The sequence below is a fragment of the Sceloporus occidentalis genome, unplaced genomic scaffold (genome assembly GCF_023333645.1).
Source record: "Sceloporus occidentalis isolate IW3139 unplaced genomic scaffold, rSceOcc1.0.p SCAF_1, whole genome shotgun sequence".
NCBI lineage: Eukaryota > Metazoa > Chordata > Lepidosauria > Squamata > Phrynosomatidae > Sceloporus > Sceloporus occidentalis.
In genome coordinates, this window is record NW_028316981.1 from 278145418 (window position 1) to 278163024 (window position 17607).

The window sequence follows — 17607 nt, forward strand, 5'->3', positions numbered from 1 at the left end:
GGGGTGTCACACTCCCTGCACCTCCACAACCCCTGCACCTCCTGAATGAAGCCACTGGTTTAGAACAGAAACAGAAACAGTTCCCTTGGATTCAGGTGCAAAGGAGAACTAGAACTGGATATCATCAGTATACTGGTGACACCTGACCCCAGAACTTTGGAAACATCTCCCAGTGGTTTCATGCATATGTCAAATGGAGAGGAGGGCAAAGCAGAGTCCTGTGGGACCCTACAGGCCAACACCGAAGAAAGGAGCCCCTCAGCACCGCTTTCTGCTTTCATGCCTCCATGTTGCATCCCAGCAACCAAGGATTTTCACTCAATCGTCCTTAAACTATATTATCCCCTGTCTAGTTCCTTGCATAGTTGGATATTTAACACAATTGCATAGGACGGCATTGTGCTGAAGGCAGTAGGTTTCCACCACCATTATAGTCCTCAAGTATATCGTGGCTACCACCTGCACCCCTGCAGCATCTGCATCCTGAGATGGCTACCTCATTCTGCTTCATGTGGGACAGGCCCAGGAAATGAAATTAACAGTAAAACACACTGTGCATTAAGAAGGTCTGGGGACAATGAAAAACAATGCTTGGCTCATTAATGAGGCTTTTATGTTATCTTTTTAGATGGAAACGGATACTCTCAAAACCACAAGAAATGCATTTTTAGCCATTATCCCCACCCTAATGTGTTTTTCAGAAATATTTTGCTGTTAGAAAATGTCTTCAGAGGATAATGATCAAGAAAGAAGTTAAACCAAGTAGACATTTTCTCCTTATTAGTGAGCTGCTGTTCATTACCCTCATGAAATGTGTGGTTATGAGAGGGTGGAATTTGTCTCCATTTGGTACTTTAGGGAGCAACCAGATGGGAGACATGGAAAACGTATTACTTCTTTTTCCTTTCTCCTATTTTTGCAGGTTGAAATGGTTTGACAGAGTGATTAGCTCTGAGTCTCCTGAACTTTTAACTATTCAAGTCCAAATTGTATGGCGAGTGGAATAATCTCTTCTTCAGTTGAATAGAAAAAGTTTCTTCTGGGTGCTGCCACATGGAGAACTCCTCCTGGCAGTACTAAGCAAAAAGACATTGTATAGTCATTCTATCCTTTCCTTCTGAAAGGTATTTTCTGAGAATACTAAGAGATGGAAGAAACATTTGGAAAACATAGGAGGGTTACAGAAGGAAGACAGTGATATATCTGCTCATCCCTTCCTCAGTCCAGTAGGAGTCTCTCTGTATTCATTTGGAAGTTTCATCTGGAAGACCTCTTCATGCCCAGGTGTTTGCGCTCAGAGACCTGAAAACAGAGGTTGAGCTGACTTCTCTTTAGAGGCAAAATGGACCAGTCTCTGAAGACACTGCTGCCTCTGCTCAGTATATTTTGCACAGCAAGAGCAAACAGTAAGTATATGCCACCATCAATGGTATATCCATAATTCACCACAGATTTCTTTTACACAAAGCCCAAGGGAAATCATTGTGCTGCTTCTTTGTTACACTTTTTTCCTTCATAAATTCCCATCATGTCTTAAGTAATGTGTTTATTTTATATTCCCCCATTCCTTCAAGATTGCATCCCTCTCTCCATTTTTATCTTCACAACAACCCAGGGAAGTAAGTTGGATTGAATTATTGTTGCTAGCCCAAAATCATACCCTGAGCTTCATGGATGGGGTGGGGATTTCAACCCCCCATTTCTCCTCTTCTTTAAACACTACACCAGTTGGCTCTTCTTTAAACAGTATGAGTTGACTCTTACTGAAGCAAATGATTGGTCCGGCTTCCCAGGTATTGGATTATAAAATAATATTATCTTAATCAAATAAGATAATCCTTATATTAGAAGGTGTTGGGGGATACTTTCAGATATATGCATATTTTATAGTTGAGTTCTGATCTGAAAAGACCCTAAATAATTTTATGCAACTGGGAATTAATGGTTTTAAGACACTATTAGAATGTGTTAAAGGTATAGGTAAAACCTTACAGTAAATCAGTATTTTTTGAAACTCAATTTCATAAACATTTTTCCTTAAACAAATAAAATATTTGTATCTTGTTAAAGTACAGCTGCATTTAAGACAAAAAGCCTTTAGGCTATTTCTGTATGAAAAGAATGGAAGAGCCTATGGCACTTTTAATATATAATATATTTTAGCATAAGCTTTTTTGACTCTAATCCACTTTTTCAGATGAGTCCACAAAAGCTTATGCTGAAATAAATTGGTTAGCCTTAAAAGTGACGCAGTACTCTTTCTTTTTATCAGTTATTTTTGTAGTGATTCCTGACCAGTTCTTAATGTAATAATGCTCAAGTCTATATCCTTTCCAACTGGGTCTCAGAAACTTCCCCTTTCTCCTCCTCAGCAGGAGCTTTTTAAAAACATTTGTAGCTACGCAACTCTCAAGGGCGACAACTACAACTCGACAGTTGGAAAGGATAAATAAATCCTTCTGTTTCAAAAAGAGGAAACACCATATGTATATGAAGCATAGAAGCAACATTTTATTCTTATATAAAAGGAAGAGGAATGTGGTAGCAGTAATATTATGGATATATGGTCATAAACACTAACCACCAAATCAATAAACCAAGCCTTAGGAATGTTTTCAAGAGTCCCTGCAGCAATGAATTGCAACCTGATTGGTGAATGTGGGTTGCATGGCAAGCATGGTACACCTCAGATCTTCCCTTGCATAGGTATCCTCTACAGGAAGTGGAGAAAAGGGAAACTCACTTTCTCAAGGCACTATGGGTCTACAGGGGGCAATGGCACAAGAAGGGAAGGTTGTCTGGTGTTGTCCCTCTGTATATTGTTTGCTCTCTTGCTTCCTTGCCTGTCGGCTAATGCTCTCAGGCTTCACTTCTTCCCACCTCTTCATTTTGTTTCTCTTACTCTAACTAGTGGTAGCTGACACCATCTTGTTCTCTCTCCCCAATTTGTAGTTTCATAGCAAACACCATTTTCTTCAACAAATTCTTCCCTGACTTCCACACTTCTGGCTTGGGCTCAGCTGTACTTTGATGTAGTAGGTTGCTCACATGGTGATCTCCCCAACATATTTATGAATGACCTTGGATCAATCATGCTATCTTTTTGCACACCCTACCGTGGGGGATTGGCAGGGGCATAAAATGGGAATGAAAAAGCACCCCCTGGAGGAAGGATCTGTATGTGTATGTCAGTGGCATTACTAGGGGCTGTAGGAGGTTCAGACTGTACCAAGTGACACCCTAATGTGGGGGGTGACACCACTGCTCCTCAAACATGTGTATTGGCAGAAACAGGCAGTGGTATTCACTTGTTTCCATTTAAAATGCTGTAAGAGATTGTGTGAGTGGGGTGAGGCTTAGTGGGAGGAGAAAGGAGAGATTCCAGACGTTAAATTTTAATTTAAAAAAATCTTTTAAAATATCATCTTTCTACCAAATTTTCACTTCAAACACATTAAACTATGTATATGTAAATGCATTATGTGCATATGATATTGTGATTTAAAGGTATAATTTTAATTTTGCTAGTTATGTCACAACTATTACCATGACATTCAGTAGCATGCAGGAATTATGATTAATGAGTAATATTTGTATAAAAAACTTAACTAAAGAGTCTGTATTGTGGTTTATGGTAAGAGGCCAATGGGGGGGGGGCACTATGAAGTACCACAATGGGTGATGCCAACCCTAGTGATGCCACTGGTGAATATGTCAATGTATATGCATGAAATGAAATGAAATAATATTATTTACTCATTACTAAATGAGAGTCAACATGGTGTAAAAGTTTGAGCTTTGACTGGTGGAAGTGAGCTACATGGTAAGCACAAATCCTGTACACCTTAGCCCCAAGGTCTTGCCTTGCACGGGTGTCTCCTGCTGGAAGTGGAGAAAGGGACAACATGCACAAGGGAGACAATTTTTCAAAACGGGTAAATGTTAAAACCCAGATCAATATCTGAAAACCTAATGTGCATCCACATCGCACAGTTATAGCATTTTGATACCATTAACTGTCATGCTGCCATTCTATGAAAGTTTGGCAATTTTGAGATACTTTGATTCCCCTGAACTACAGCAATAGAGCGTTCTGTCAAAGAGTTCTAAGACCCTCAGAAAACTGCAAATTCCAGGATTACATAGGATGACACCGTGGCAATTAAAGTGGTATCATACTGTGTGATTGTATAGTATGCAGCTGGTCCTAGTTTACATTAAGATGCAAAGAGTTATCTTGAATGCTGTAAGATAATTTATACCACTGGTGCTTTATTTTATTTGTATTTTACTTCTTCTTCCAGATTCATCAGATCAACTTATTAATGCTAGTATTCATGTGGGCCTTTTGCCCATTTTAGTTGACCCCTCAGATGGACCGGAGGTGAAGATCTACACTCAGAAAGGATTGCTCTTTTTAAACACCAAAGAGATTGAAACATACTTGACTGGTCCATGGCTGACTCGTTTTGTTCCTTCAGTCCACATTGTTGTGTTTATATTGGGTTTTCCATTAAACATTATGGCCATTTTAATGTTTCTATTCAAAACAAAACTGAAGAAGCCAGCTTGCATATTCATGTTCAACCTTGCTTCTGCAGATTTACTTCTTGTGACAGTGCTGCCTCTTAAAATTTCCTATCATTTGTTGGGACACAACTGGGCATTTGGGCCTGACATGTGTTCTTTCGCCACTTCCACCTTCTTCTGCAACATCTTCTGCTCTGTATTGCTAATGACAGCAATAAGCATTGACCGTTTCTTGGCAGTGCTGTACCCGATGCGGTCTCTGTCATGGCGAACACCAAGGCGAGCCTCTTTGACATGTGGTGCAATCTGGGTTGTAGCTATCGCTGGGGTGATACCTCTCCTGATGATCCCTCAAACACAGAAAATAGCCCCATTAAACATAACAACCTGTCTTGATGTGCTAGATGTTTCTGTGGTTACACAGTTTCGTTTTTATGCTTTTTCATTATCTGTCTTGTTCTTTTTTATACCATTGTTCATATCTACTGCCTGCTATGTGTGTATTATAAGAAAACTGTGTTCTCCAGACATTTCCACAAGACCAAGTAAGAAGAGACGCACTGTCCTCTTGTGTGCAGCTGTTTTGTGTTCTTTTCTTCTTTGTTTTGGTCCAATGAATATTCTGTTGTTGATCTCAGCCATTTTTCCATATTCAAATAATGGGAGGATCTTTTTGGCTTACATGCTATCTCTCTGTATTGGTAACATAAACTGTTGCATTGACCCTTTGATCTATTATTATGCTTCCTCAGAATGTCAAAAACAAGTCTGGAGGTTCCTGCGTCTTAGGAAGCATTCCAGTTCTGAAAAAGACATTCAGAAAACAAGCAGTAATATGACCACATCTTCCAGTGGTTTGAATCACTTGTCTCAAACATAGTATGTCTAAACCTGTATGTTCCTTCATGAACATGAGCTTTGCGTGTGGTGGATGTCAACAGTCTCCTTTTATGTTCATATCTTTCCAACTATAGTCTTATCAAAGACAGGCAGTTTATGGCCTTTTAGATGTTACAGAACTGCAGCCCTCAGCAGTCCCTACCAGCACAATCAATGGTGAGGAATGCTGTCTAAGAACATGTGGAGGGCTATACTTTCCCCCTCTCTCCCTGACCTAGAGTGTTAAAACATTGCATGCTTATTTACAGTTCAATGGCTTCAAATAATGACTCCTTTGAAATGGGAAAGTTACACCAATCTTTTCTGATAAGGATGTATAGATGTATAGACACAGACAAAGATGCTATGAATTATGTGCCTTATTTGGAAAAGAACACAAAGTGGCACATTTTCCAAATGTGCCAGAACAACCTCGTATTATGTTCCATATTCTGAGTCTTAAGAGTTGCATGAGCATTTTTATTCTATGAAATTCTACAGTTACATTATCTGATGTGAATGTGTTTCTGTTCACATTAATTTCTCTTCTAATTGCTCCAGTTAATGGTCAGGATCCTCTATGGCAGTTAAGAATATGTAACCTAGAGTTACAAACACACAATTGTTATATGTTCATGATCCCTATGTAGCTTCTAGTTTAGCCCAGTCAGGGCCAACTCATCCATAGGTGAACTAGGCAGCCACCTAGGGTGGCAAAATTTGGGGGCAGTGCAGTGGCTTTTTTTGTATAATTTTTTTGCAAAATTAAACAATATTAAAGTGAAAACTCATTACAGCAAGTGATGTAAAAGCAAGCTACATTATGACGGTTTCTTTGTACAATGGCCAAAACATACATTTACACGCACACCCCCTGTGTTCGTGGTACGGTCACATGGTACATCATCTGCCATCCCCATGCGCCTTGAATGTAAACTCAAGGTCAACAGCCCCTCTCCTCTCACCGCCCACCCATGTTATCTTTGGTGCCACAACACGGAACACCAGTTGTCCTGAGTTTACTGTTAACAACAAACAAACTAGTCTGTTTTCTGTTTTGCATTTTTGGTAGTGATCATGCAATAGTGTTTCAGTGTTTGTGTTTGATTTTGAATGTTTGCCTAGTATGTTTAATACTGTGTTGCATTCTTACAACAAGTTTTATACTAAGTAAAGAGGAAGTTTTAGTTGTAGTACTCTACTTATTATTACATTATCTTAGGGAATAAGCCAACCTAATTGGGTTTTTTAATTAATTATTAATACTATGACGAGAGATTGGAACCTAAGTTTTATGTCATGTTTAGCTTTAAAAAACAAAACAGTGGAAATCAAGGGGTGAAAATAATTATGAGGGGCGACAGGGGGTGCCAAAATATTTCTTGCCTAGGGTGGCCAAATACCTAGAGCCGACCCTGGCCCCAGTCTCTACTTACCAGGCAACAGCTACTGTGATCAAAAGGAGCCTCTTCCCCTGTTGCTCAGGAAGCAGCTGACCAATGCTCTCACCCCCTTGTGAGAGTGATTGCTGCTGTAAGGGAGAATTGTGACAAGGGTCGTGCTTTTGCCTGGCACATCAGAGATCACTCATGGGAGACAGGGGAACAAGTCTCATTGATCACAGTGGCCACTTCCTGGTAAGTGGGGATTGAGAGTCAGGTTGGGATTCACTGTGCAGTGAATTCCACATAATCCTGGGATTCATGCATATGTATCCCCCAGTCAGAATTCTAGCCAATATTCCCAGTAAATATTTTGATTTAAACATCTCATAACTTTCTGCATCTGTCTGGCAGAGGTGAACACAAAATTAGAGTGAAACAAAGAGGATAAGTAATAAAGGTAAAGATTTCCTTTTTGACATGATTGTCTATTCATGTCTGACTGTAGGTGTTTGTGCTCATCTCTGTTACTAAGTTGAGGGAGCCAGCATTGTCAAAGTCAACTCCATGGTCATGTGGCCAGCATGACTAAATGTTGAGGCGCACAGAATGTTGTTATCTTCCCACCAAAGAGGTATCTATTTATTTACTTGCACTATTACATGCTTTCGCACTGCTTGGATGGCAGAAGCTAGGACTAGTGATAGCTTTTCAAGATCTATATAATCAAAGGCTTCACTATAGTCTATAAAGCACATACTGATTTTCTTTTGGAACTCCCTGCTGCACTCCATTAGCCATCATATATTTGCGAAGTGATCCCTAGTGCCTCTTCCTTTCCTGAACCCTGCTTGAATGATGCCTTTGTCTTTATCTTATTTCGATTGCTGCAGCCTGAATTCAAAGTGCAAAAGTAGTTTGCATGCAATTAACTCAGCAGGGGGGAGAGGAGAACAGGGACAGAATCTTGCATTTCTCATCAGTAGTCTCAGGAAAAAGCAAACTGCATCAACCCTTCCTAGCTAGTATTTTCTTCCTCATTAATAACTTTTGCCACCTTGACCGCACTCTGATGTTGCTTGACTAAATGGTCTGAGCGAGGGATGGGGGAAGAGCTCATCCCAAAATGATGTGTGGTGTGGGGAGATGCCACCTCTGCTTAGACTCTAGCCTTAGGCCTTGCGCTACCTTTGCCTCTAGACTGTCTTTAATTAGGTTACAGCATATCAGGAAGAGGAATGTTTGGAGAGTGGCACCACATACATGATATCCCCTGCATTGAGAACTCTCTTCCTCTCTTTCTTGAAGCTTTTAAGTGTACCATAAATACCTGATCGTTTTGCAAGCACTGTCATGGATTGTATTTATTTTCATCTAGTGTTGTTGTTGTGTTCCTTCAAGTTGCTTCTAACTTATGCTGACTCTAAGGCAAACCTGTCATGGATTTTTTTTTATTTTTTATTTTTTTATTATTATTATTATTATTTTTTTGCAAGATTAGTTCAGAGGGAGCTTGACTTTGCCTTCCTCTGAGGCTGAGAGAGTGTGGATTGCCTAAAGTCACTCAATGGGTTTCTATGGCCAAACAGGGATGTGTATACATTTACATATACATATAGTATTTTAACTTATTTTTTCTCAGAATTTCTATTGTATTCTGCCTTAGGACTAATTAAACAGTAGTGTAGAAGTTAAACAATTCTTCACTCTTTTTTATTTATGTTCCACAATGTAGTGATGGAGATTATCAATAAATAATTTCAGCAGCCTCACATTTTAAATAGCATGCAGTTACTTAATAATAATAATAATAATAATAATAATAATTTATTTGTATTTTCCCACCTCTCCCTACGGATTGAAGCGGGATTACAACCAATACATTCCATACAACAATAATTCCAATAACAGTTATCTAATAACTTTGTACAGACAAAACAAAGGCATGCTGTAATTTGATATGTGCTTCATGTGTTTTAAATCTTTATAAACAGATTAGTATTGTAAATTAAAGTAATAGGCTGAAAAGCAAAATAATGGCTTAAGGTTGCAATTATGATGTAAACAGCTCAGGGCTATAGTTTCTGCAGTGTACTGCACTCACACATGACATGTTACAAAATTTCCCTATCCCAGAGGAATACTGATAATCTAAGACAACTTTATTGGATTTCAACTCTCATAGCCTCCAGGCAATGGAGCCAGTTCACCTTTTTAAAAGCAAGCATTATGGGAAGGCGCAGAACACTGTCTTTCAGTGAAGTCAATAAAATGTGTGGTAATATGGGACAGGGCTTTCTCAACTGTAGCACCTCAATTATGTAATGACCTCCCTTTGGAGGCCCAGATAATGCCAACGCTGATTTCACGTAGGCACCAAGTCTTTGGACCCCACTGAGGCTGCTGCCACAATGCAGAAGTAATGCAGTTTGACACCACTTTAACTATCATGGCTCCATCCTATGCAATCCTGGGGTTTGTAGTTTATAGTGGCACAGAGCTCTCTGACAGAGAAGGCTAAATATCTCACCAAATTCCAAATCCCAGTAAATACAATTTTATTTATGTGTCTTACAGTCAAGAATCAACTGAGGCAGAGGAGGGACTGCCAGGTGCTGGGTGGACCCTTTGGACTCTAGCTATGTAGGTCTCCCACTGTGCCCCCCCCCCCCATCTTTGAAATAAAATATTTTTTTCCTTTACCTACTCCAAATGCCCATATGCACACCCTGTGACCATTTTGCTATGCTTTTCATCCAGGAGAAGCTTGTATTCATCCGGGAAGTGAAACTGAAGTCCTGTATCAGATCTTTCCCATCAGACATGTTTCCTGCAAACACAGTGGTGATAAGCATTAGCTGTTTCCTGCCAGTGGTGGACTAAATGTTGTCTCTGTCATGGTGTTCATGGAGCTATGCCTATGTGGTTTATGTTGGCATCTGGCACGTAGCTATCACTGGAGTGATACGACTCTTAATCACTGAACAAACAAATGGAGTATCTAAGTTAAACACTGCAAGCCTATCTCTGTGATTGTTTCAACATTACTTTTCTACAATGTCAGCTCTTCCCCCCCCCCCCCCATTTATTTGTTGATTTCACTTGTTCTGGAAGACTATAAGGTGCATTTCTTCATCTCATACTGCTGCAAAGGTAGATAAAGAGAATAATATCAAGCTCAACCCAGTTAGGGTTAGATTTTCAAGTAGATTTTAGTCAACGAAAGTTCATGCTGCCAACTTATTTCTTTCAGTTAGTTTCAAAGGTGCTACAAGGTCTTTCTGTGTACTGACTCTACAGACTAACATAGTTATTCTCTGAATTCAACCCAGTTGGGGTGGTTGAATGGATGCCCTTGTGGTCTCTTCCAATTCAGTAATTGCATGATTCTTGCTTGCAGCTATTTGGTCTTTCTCTGCTGTGTGTTTTGATCCAGTATATCTTGTGACTGGTGCAAACCATATGTTTTCCACCTGATCAGCTACTTGTGAGTACCCATGCTTGTTGGGGGATTCTGGAAATTGTAGTCTAAAAAACATAACATTTCCAGTCTCTGCCTCTTTAACTAACAGTATGCCACCTGCAAATGTCAAGACAAACCTGAAAGCTTCTGTATTTCAGAAACAACAAGACTGAATGGACCACTTCCAGATGAATGTAGACCAGCGCTCCTATTATGTCCTCTTTTCTGAGTTCCTGAGCAGCATGAATAGTTTCATTCATTGATATTCTGTCATCATGTCCTCTGATGCAAGGGGATTTTCATTCTCTGTCCTCTGTTAACTGCTTCAACCAATACTTCAACAAAACCTCACAAACTGTGTTTTGTATCTGCTTGACAAAAGAGTGTTGTGAATGCAAAACCAGGACATAAACAGTACAAGGAAAATTCAGAAATATGTTAATCTGAATATCACTATGCAAAGGGATATTGTAGCACCTTTGAGACAAAAGAAGTTGTAGCATAAGCTTTGGAAGACTTGGATTATTTCTCCAGTGCATGGGAAAGGTATATTTTTTAGATAGTTCTTCAAATTTCCCAAAGTTCTGGGGTTTGTAATCAAACACGTGACTTTTCCTAGTTATGGAAATAAACAAAATTGATAATAACATGTATACCCATCAGCAGAAATACTTTGTCTGGTTTTTACTTAAAAATGTACAAATTCTGGTCTGCTGGAAGGGGAAAGTCTGCAGCAATAGCTGCAAGGATTATAGATATCATAAATGTTTTTGTTTGGTTGACCATCCAATGAACTGAATGCCTACAACCAAAATAATACACATACGTATGGTTTAATTTTACTCTTTCTTGCCTTCCAAACCTCTCTTTCAATCTAAATGTGCTTAGCCTGTAGACATAAGAGTGAGACCATCTCATGGTCTTTTCTAATCTTCCCCACTTTTATGCCATTTAGTTGTCTCAAATGCATAGCTATAGAGATGACATCAAGAAATAATGTCAGCCTGTGTAGTATCAACTTACAGTATACAGTTCTTTATGCTTTTGTCATTTCTGTAGTGTTGAGAAGGGTATGGCCTGACAGCAGCAGCAGTGGTTCTGTTCAGAACTTTAAAAGTTACTTTTTCAAAATAGCTTGTTCCATTACTTCTAACAGAGGTTTGGAAAATAATTCATTGTCATGTCAATGTTTGGGAAATATCTAATTGTGCTGCTGATTGCATTGCTTATTCCCCCCTCCCCCCCCACTATCTTTCTTTCATGTTTAAAAAAACCAACAACCTGGAGCCTTGATAAGAGCATGACATTTTTTAAAAAGCCTCTTAAATATCCTTTAAAAGAAGCTTTGAAAAATAACTATTTTTCACCGCTTTGATCAAATTTGGAAAAGCGGTTTATAAATTATATATATATCTAAAAGCAATTACTTGTTGCACCAATAAAATAGTTGCATTCCTACTCATTGCATTACTTCCAAATGTAATTTTGTTATGCCTTTGTTATGGGAGGGGGGATCTCTCTCTATTGGGTGTTGTCCTTGTTGTTGTGTGCCTTCAAGCCATTTCCAACTTATGGCAACCCTAAGATGAACCTATCACAAGTTGGCCGGGGGGGGGGGGTGTTGCCTTTGCCTTCTCTGGAGGCTGAGAGATTGTGACTTGCCCAAGGTCACACAGTAGATTTCCATGGCTGCATCATGTCCAAACTGAGTCTGTTGTGTATCTGTTCTAGTCCAGTGGTTCTCAACCTTTGGGCCTCCAGATGTTTTGGACTTCAATTTTCAGAAGACCCAGTCAGTATGCTCATTGTTCAGGAATTCGGGGAGTTGAAGTCTCAGAAATCTAGATGACCAAAGGTTGAGAACCACTGGTCTAGTCTCTTTCCATGCTCTTTATATACAGGGATTTTGTATTGGCAACCCACTAGATGGCACCAGAATGCTAAAGCTCCCAGTATGCACAGTATTTGGTGCAAACCCCATAGAACTGGCTAAGCCACAAGCAAAGTACAAGTGGAACAAATGTTTTACTGAGACCTGAAAGTTCAGGGAGCCCTGCATGAGTTGAAAGAAAGCCATTGCCTTGAAAAAATTGACAGGCTAAATTATAGATCTTGTTTCAAGGCAATGGCTTTGGAACATTTCTATTCAAGATACTGATATGAATCTAAGGCCCAGTACATACCTCCCCATCAGGGCGGGCTCGAGGCATCTGGCTTCCCCCCCAGGGGGATGCTGCAGCAGCCAAACTACATGGCATCCCTCCACCCCAAAAAGAACCCATGCATACATGACATAAGCAATGCACAGCGACATCTGTACGGTGCGCGCGTCACTTATGTCATTATGGTGGCACCCATGTAGATGGGACACCACCATGATGCTGCCACCGTCACGAGCTAGGGTTCCGGAGAGTGCGGATGTTGCATGCTCTGGAACCCTAGTATCAGCAGTAGCACGCAGCTTTTGGCCCGTCTGTCCTGGGCCAAAGATACTGTTTAAGACACTATGTTCTTAAGCCAAAGCCAGTCCAGCAATTGCATATAACAACCATTAATAGAAACATGATGTCTTAAACAGTATTTTAGATTCGCATCAGTATCTATTCTCACACCAAGACTACGGCCTGAACCCAAATGCTTTTATGAAGAAAAAGAACAAAGTTTGCTTAAAGTGTCAATTTTTTAAAAGACTGCAAATATTCAAACTGCATTACAGTTGCATATAATCAAAAAGCGTTTTTTCCCCACAGACCAGAGTAAGCTTTACTTAAGAGTGAGAAAAAATCATGAGCTCCTCCTAATCTTCTGAGCAATGTTATTGTGCTTTCTAGCCTCTCACATTTATGAGATTGGTTTCCTTATAAGGTGCTGGGAAACAGCAAACAAGCATCAGTAACTCTGAACTATGTGCTGACCTCTTAACTACATAATGACGTTTTTTTCAGTCAGACTAGCTTCATTGTGTTCTCCAAAGAGCTTGATATGCTCATGTTGTTTTTCAGGACAAGTATATATCAAAGTTAGCTGCATCATAATTTGATATACAGGATTTTTCTAAAAATAAATAAATAAATAAATAAATAGAACAGCTAATCAACAATAATTTTAATCTACAATTTTGTGGAGCATGAGACTGTTTAGTGTCTTGACAGCAGGGGAAAAGATGAGGGTTTTTCTCTCTCCCATCTCTGGCCAATTTCCATGGTCATCCCTGTTGAATTGGTTTCATAGCCCTGGCTGTGAGCATAGAAAAAGCAGGGCTGCTGTACTACCAGACGCAGAACTGAGCCCAGTTCCTGATAATGAACCAGAACCATGTAGTGCAGCCTGAATCAGGACCTTCATTGATACCTTTCCTTGAGACTGACTCCCATCTAAGGGGGGGGGGGGAGTGGACAGCATGAGGCCCATTAGATTCTTCAGACTTCACCTCTATCACAATTGGCTCTGCTTACTAGGACTGATAGGAGTTGCAGTCCATCAATATCTGAAAAGCTATATGTTACCTACCCCTGAATTGAGAAGTCAACAATTTCCTGTTCTTCTGTACCTCTTATTGGTGTTGAGATGACAGGGAGGTACAGAATATGTTTAGTGTCACAGGACTGTGGCTCATCGTAGACAGGTGACTGAGTTTTTTAAAAAGTAACTAAAATTATTTAATTGCTTTAAAAATAGAAACATTTATTTCTTAAAGTTGCATCTTTTATAACAGCAAACTACTTGGAAAATGGTTCTGTGTGTGCCTGGAGGGACTTCAATTCCATTATGTTGATTCCATAAATTTCTTATGCAAGGATCACTGAGAGGTGGTTTTGCCAGTTCCTTCCTCTGGAATATACCGCCTGGTATTTGTTCATGGTCTCCCATCCAAGCACTAACCAGGGCTGATTCTGCTTAGCTTCCAAGTTGTGATGGGATCTAGTGCCTTTGGTATACTGAGGCCCCTGGAACTATGGGCCCATACAGACAAGCCAAAATAAAGCTGCTTCGGGTCACTTTGGAGGTATGCTGTTTAAATGATGCATGTGTCCTAAGAAGCCAGCTGTTCCAATAATAATAATAATAATAATAATAATAATAATAATAATAATAATAAATTTATTTGTATCCCGCCTCTCCCTGTATTGGATCAAGGCAGGTAACAACAAACATAAGAACAATAAAAATAGAACACAACAAATCACAAGTAAAAAAAACATAGCAAAGCATATAAAATCCAATTCTCTATGTCCCTCCCACCTAAGGACTGGAATGTGGCTTTGGCGTGGCTTCTGGCCTCTTAGGATGCATGCAGCATTTAAACAGCATACCTCCAAAGTGACCCAAAGCAGCTTTATTTTGGCCTGTCTGTATGGGTCCTATAACTACTTTTTTAAAAAAATAAAGTTTCACACTTTGGCTAGAACAAGTGGATACCCTCTTACATTTCAGAGGTGGAAACTGAAACATGTGTGGCCAAGCAACACTAGAGTGTGGTCAAGACTGCAAGAGGTATTAATGAGGAAGAACACATTAACTAGGAGAGGATGCACCAGTTTACTTTTGTTTCAGCCTAATGGGACAGACAAGATTTTTCAGCCTCTTCTTCCCTCCCCCCCTCCACCCAAGTTAATTAAGTACAAGCTACCTTTGCACTCTGGATTAGTTTGCAGCAACTGAAGTAAGATGAGAATAAAGGGAAGAAAATGGGAGGAGAAGAGAGGAGGAGAGAAACTGGAGCATTTTTAAACAAACAGGAAAAATGGATGGACAGAGAATTAATTGGGCTTGTCCCTACAAAATCAGGACAGTTGGACCACTACAGATGATGTGACTGAGTGCAAAATACCTTTTGCATTTTAAACTCAGATTGGAACAATTGAAGCAAGTTGAAGACAAAGGTAGAAAGGCGGAGGTGGTGAGAGAAATTGGGATATTTTAAAAGCAGATTGAAAAGCAGGATGACAAAGAATTAAATGGGACTGTCCTTTCCACCAAATCATGCCAGTTGGAAAGTATGTGATTGTGCCTATGGTTCATCTAGCTTGTTCCCAATATGGCCACCAGCCAAAAACATTTAGGCCTGAAACCATCAACATAACTAGTCCTCAGTGGCTGATACTCCTACAGTAACTTGTATACAGATGTAGCTACAGTCGACCCTTGGTATTCACAGATTTGCACCACCCGCAGATTCAATTATCTGTGGATGACAAGCTCATGTTATCCTCAATGGGGGTGTGTACATGTGGGCATGCAGCCATCAGGAGCAGCCCCTGTTAGGCATGCATGCAGCTGCACCACCATTGTTCAGTTGTACCCAATGGCAGTGCAGCCAGATGCACATACCACCATGGGACAATGGGGGCTGTCCCTAATGGCAGCGCAGCCAGGTGCTATCAGCTATTATGTTGAAAAACCATTAATAGCCTTATCCTCTCAAAATTTTTCTAGTCCACTCTTGGAGTCATCTACTCCAGAATTCATTATCTTATCTCATGGCCCCAAATACTATTCTAATTATGCACTGTGCGCCTTCTGCCCTAACAGTCACCTGACCCTGAACTTTAGTGTTATGAGACAGGAAGGTTTCTCTCTCTGCTTTCTCCATCAGATACATCAGTTTATGAACCTCTGTTGTGTTCTCCATTCCTTCACTATCTCTACATGGAAAACTCCACACTCTTGCCTTTCCTTATCAAGGAAATCCCACAAGCCATTGTTTGCTTTTGAATACTCCTTTCTGTGCCTTTCCCAGCTGTACAATAGCCCTTTTTAATAAGAAATGACAATATGTTAGGCTGTTCAAAATGTGGTGATATCATAAATTTATATGAAGGCTTTACAATTCTGATACATCAGTGCTGTAACATGTCTGATAATATATTAAGCACCTTTCAAGGTACTATAAGGGAATGTGATTTTTCATTCAGTGCAACCCTTTCCTGCTCTAAAACCATAAGCAAGTATGTCTTCCCAAGTGTGGTCTCTGCAGACATGCAATGGGCAAGATGGAAACTGAATTTGTGGTTCATGAGGGGGGCATTACGAGGAACTGTTACCAACTTCCCAGTCGCTGAAAGTATACAAAATACATCCAGTAACATGCAATATCATAAAGCAGACAGGGAAAGAAGGAAGGAGAATTTGTAGCAATCTCAATTATATGAAAAGCTTTGAAAGTTACTTTTAAGGCACTTCTTAAAAGTACCAAGCCACTCCCCAAAGTAGCTACTGTTAACAGTTGCTGTTGTTTTTAAGCAACTCTTTATTTTTGTATTTCTTGAAAGTGATACAAATAGAAGTATGCCACTTTTGTAAGATTCATCAGAAAGTGCTCATTTCTTTTAATCGCTCCTTCCCCTCACAATTTAAATCCAAAAACATCTTCCATCTTTTAGACAATGCACTGAAGCTCTATCAGCAGTCACAAAGTAAGAGATGAACAGCCGCATTGGGTCTGAAAGATGCATTAGAGAGTAAGTGGTTATTGCACAATGACATTTTCACATTAAATGAGGTTGCAAAATAAGAGTGGTCAAAGAAAGAAAGCTTGTAAGGACATGGAGGCAGAAACAGTCCAGTCTGACACCACTTTAACTGTCCTGGCTTAATATTAGGGAAATCTGGGAACTGTAGTTTTGTGAGATGTTTGGGAGCTTTTTGCACATCAAACTTTTCCTAGTTTGAATCCTCTTCCAGGATGCAGCTGGGTATTATCACACCAAAGGGACTCCAAATTCACCGCTGATGCCACCAGCCAAGTGCAGCCCAGCTGCAGCAAGAGTCCCAGGCATGCTTCTGTGGCCATTTTTCAAAGGCAGGAGCTCTCTGGCTTTGAAAGTGACATCTGGGAGCCAGGCTCAGCTGGGCTGCACTCAGCCAGCAGCCTCAGTGGTGAATTTGGAGTTCCTTTGGTGTGATACTGCCCGGCTGCATCCTGGAAGAGGATTCAAACTGGGAAAGGTAAAACGGGATAAGATGGGGTTTTTTGCTGTGCAAAAAACTCCTTAGTCTTCTCTGTCAGAGAGCTCTGGTACCAAAAGAAAATACAGTTCCCAGGATTCCCTAGCACTGAGTCAGGACAGTTAAAGTGGTCTCAAACTGGATTATTTTTGCAGTGTGTTTTGGATGTAGGTTTAGTTTATAGCCATCAGAAGACTCACATGTATGAGCCTTTGCATTTTGGCTGCTAAAAAACAGCTAACTGGACCTTCTCCTAGTGTCTTTTTGAGCTGAACGTTTCCCTCTTCTTGTTGCTTATCATATAAGACTTTCTCAGATATGGGGGTGGCTGGACCTCTGGCCAAACTGTCAGTGACTGATGGAAGCAACAAGCAAGCCAAAGAAATGTTATGCCATATGGAGTGA

General features: G+C 40.1%; 1 pseudogene; it reads left to right on the plus strand.

Moving 5' to 3' along the window:
* The first annotated feature begins 4312 nt into the window (after positions 1-4312).
* On the plus strand, positions 4313-5410 carry LOC149323942 (proteinase-activated receptor 1 pseudogene; annotated as a pseudogene).
* The last annotated feature ends 12197 nt before the right edge of the window (positions 5411-17607 follow it).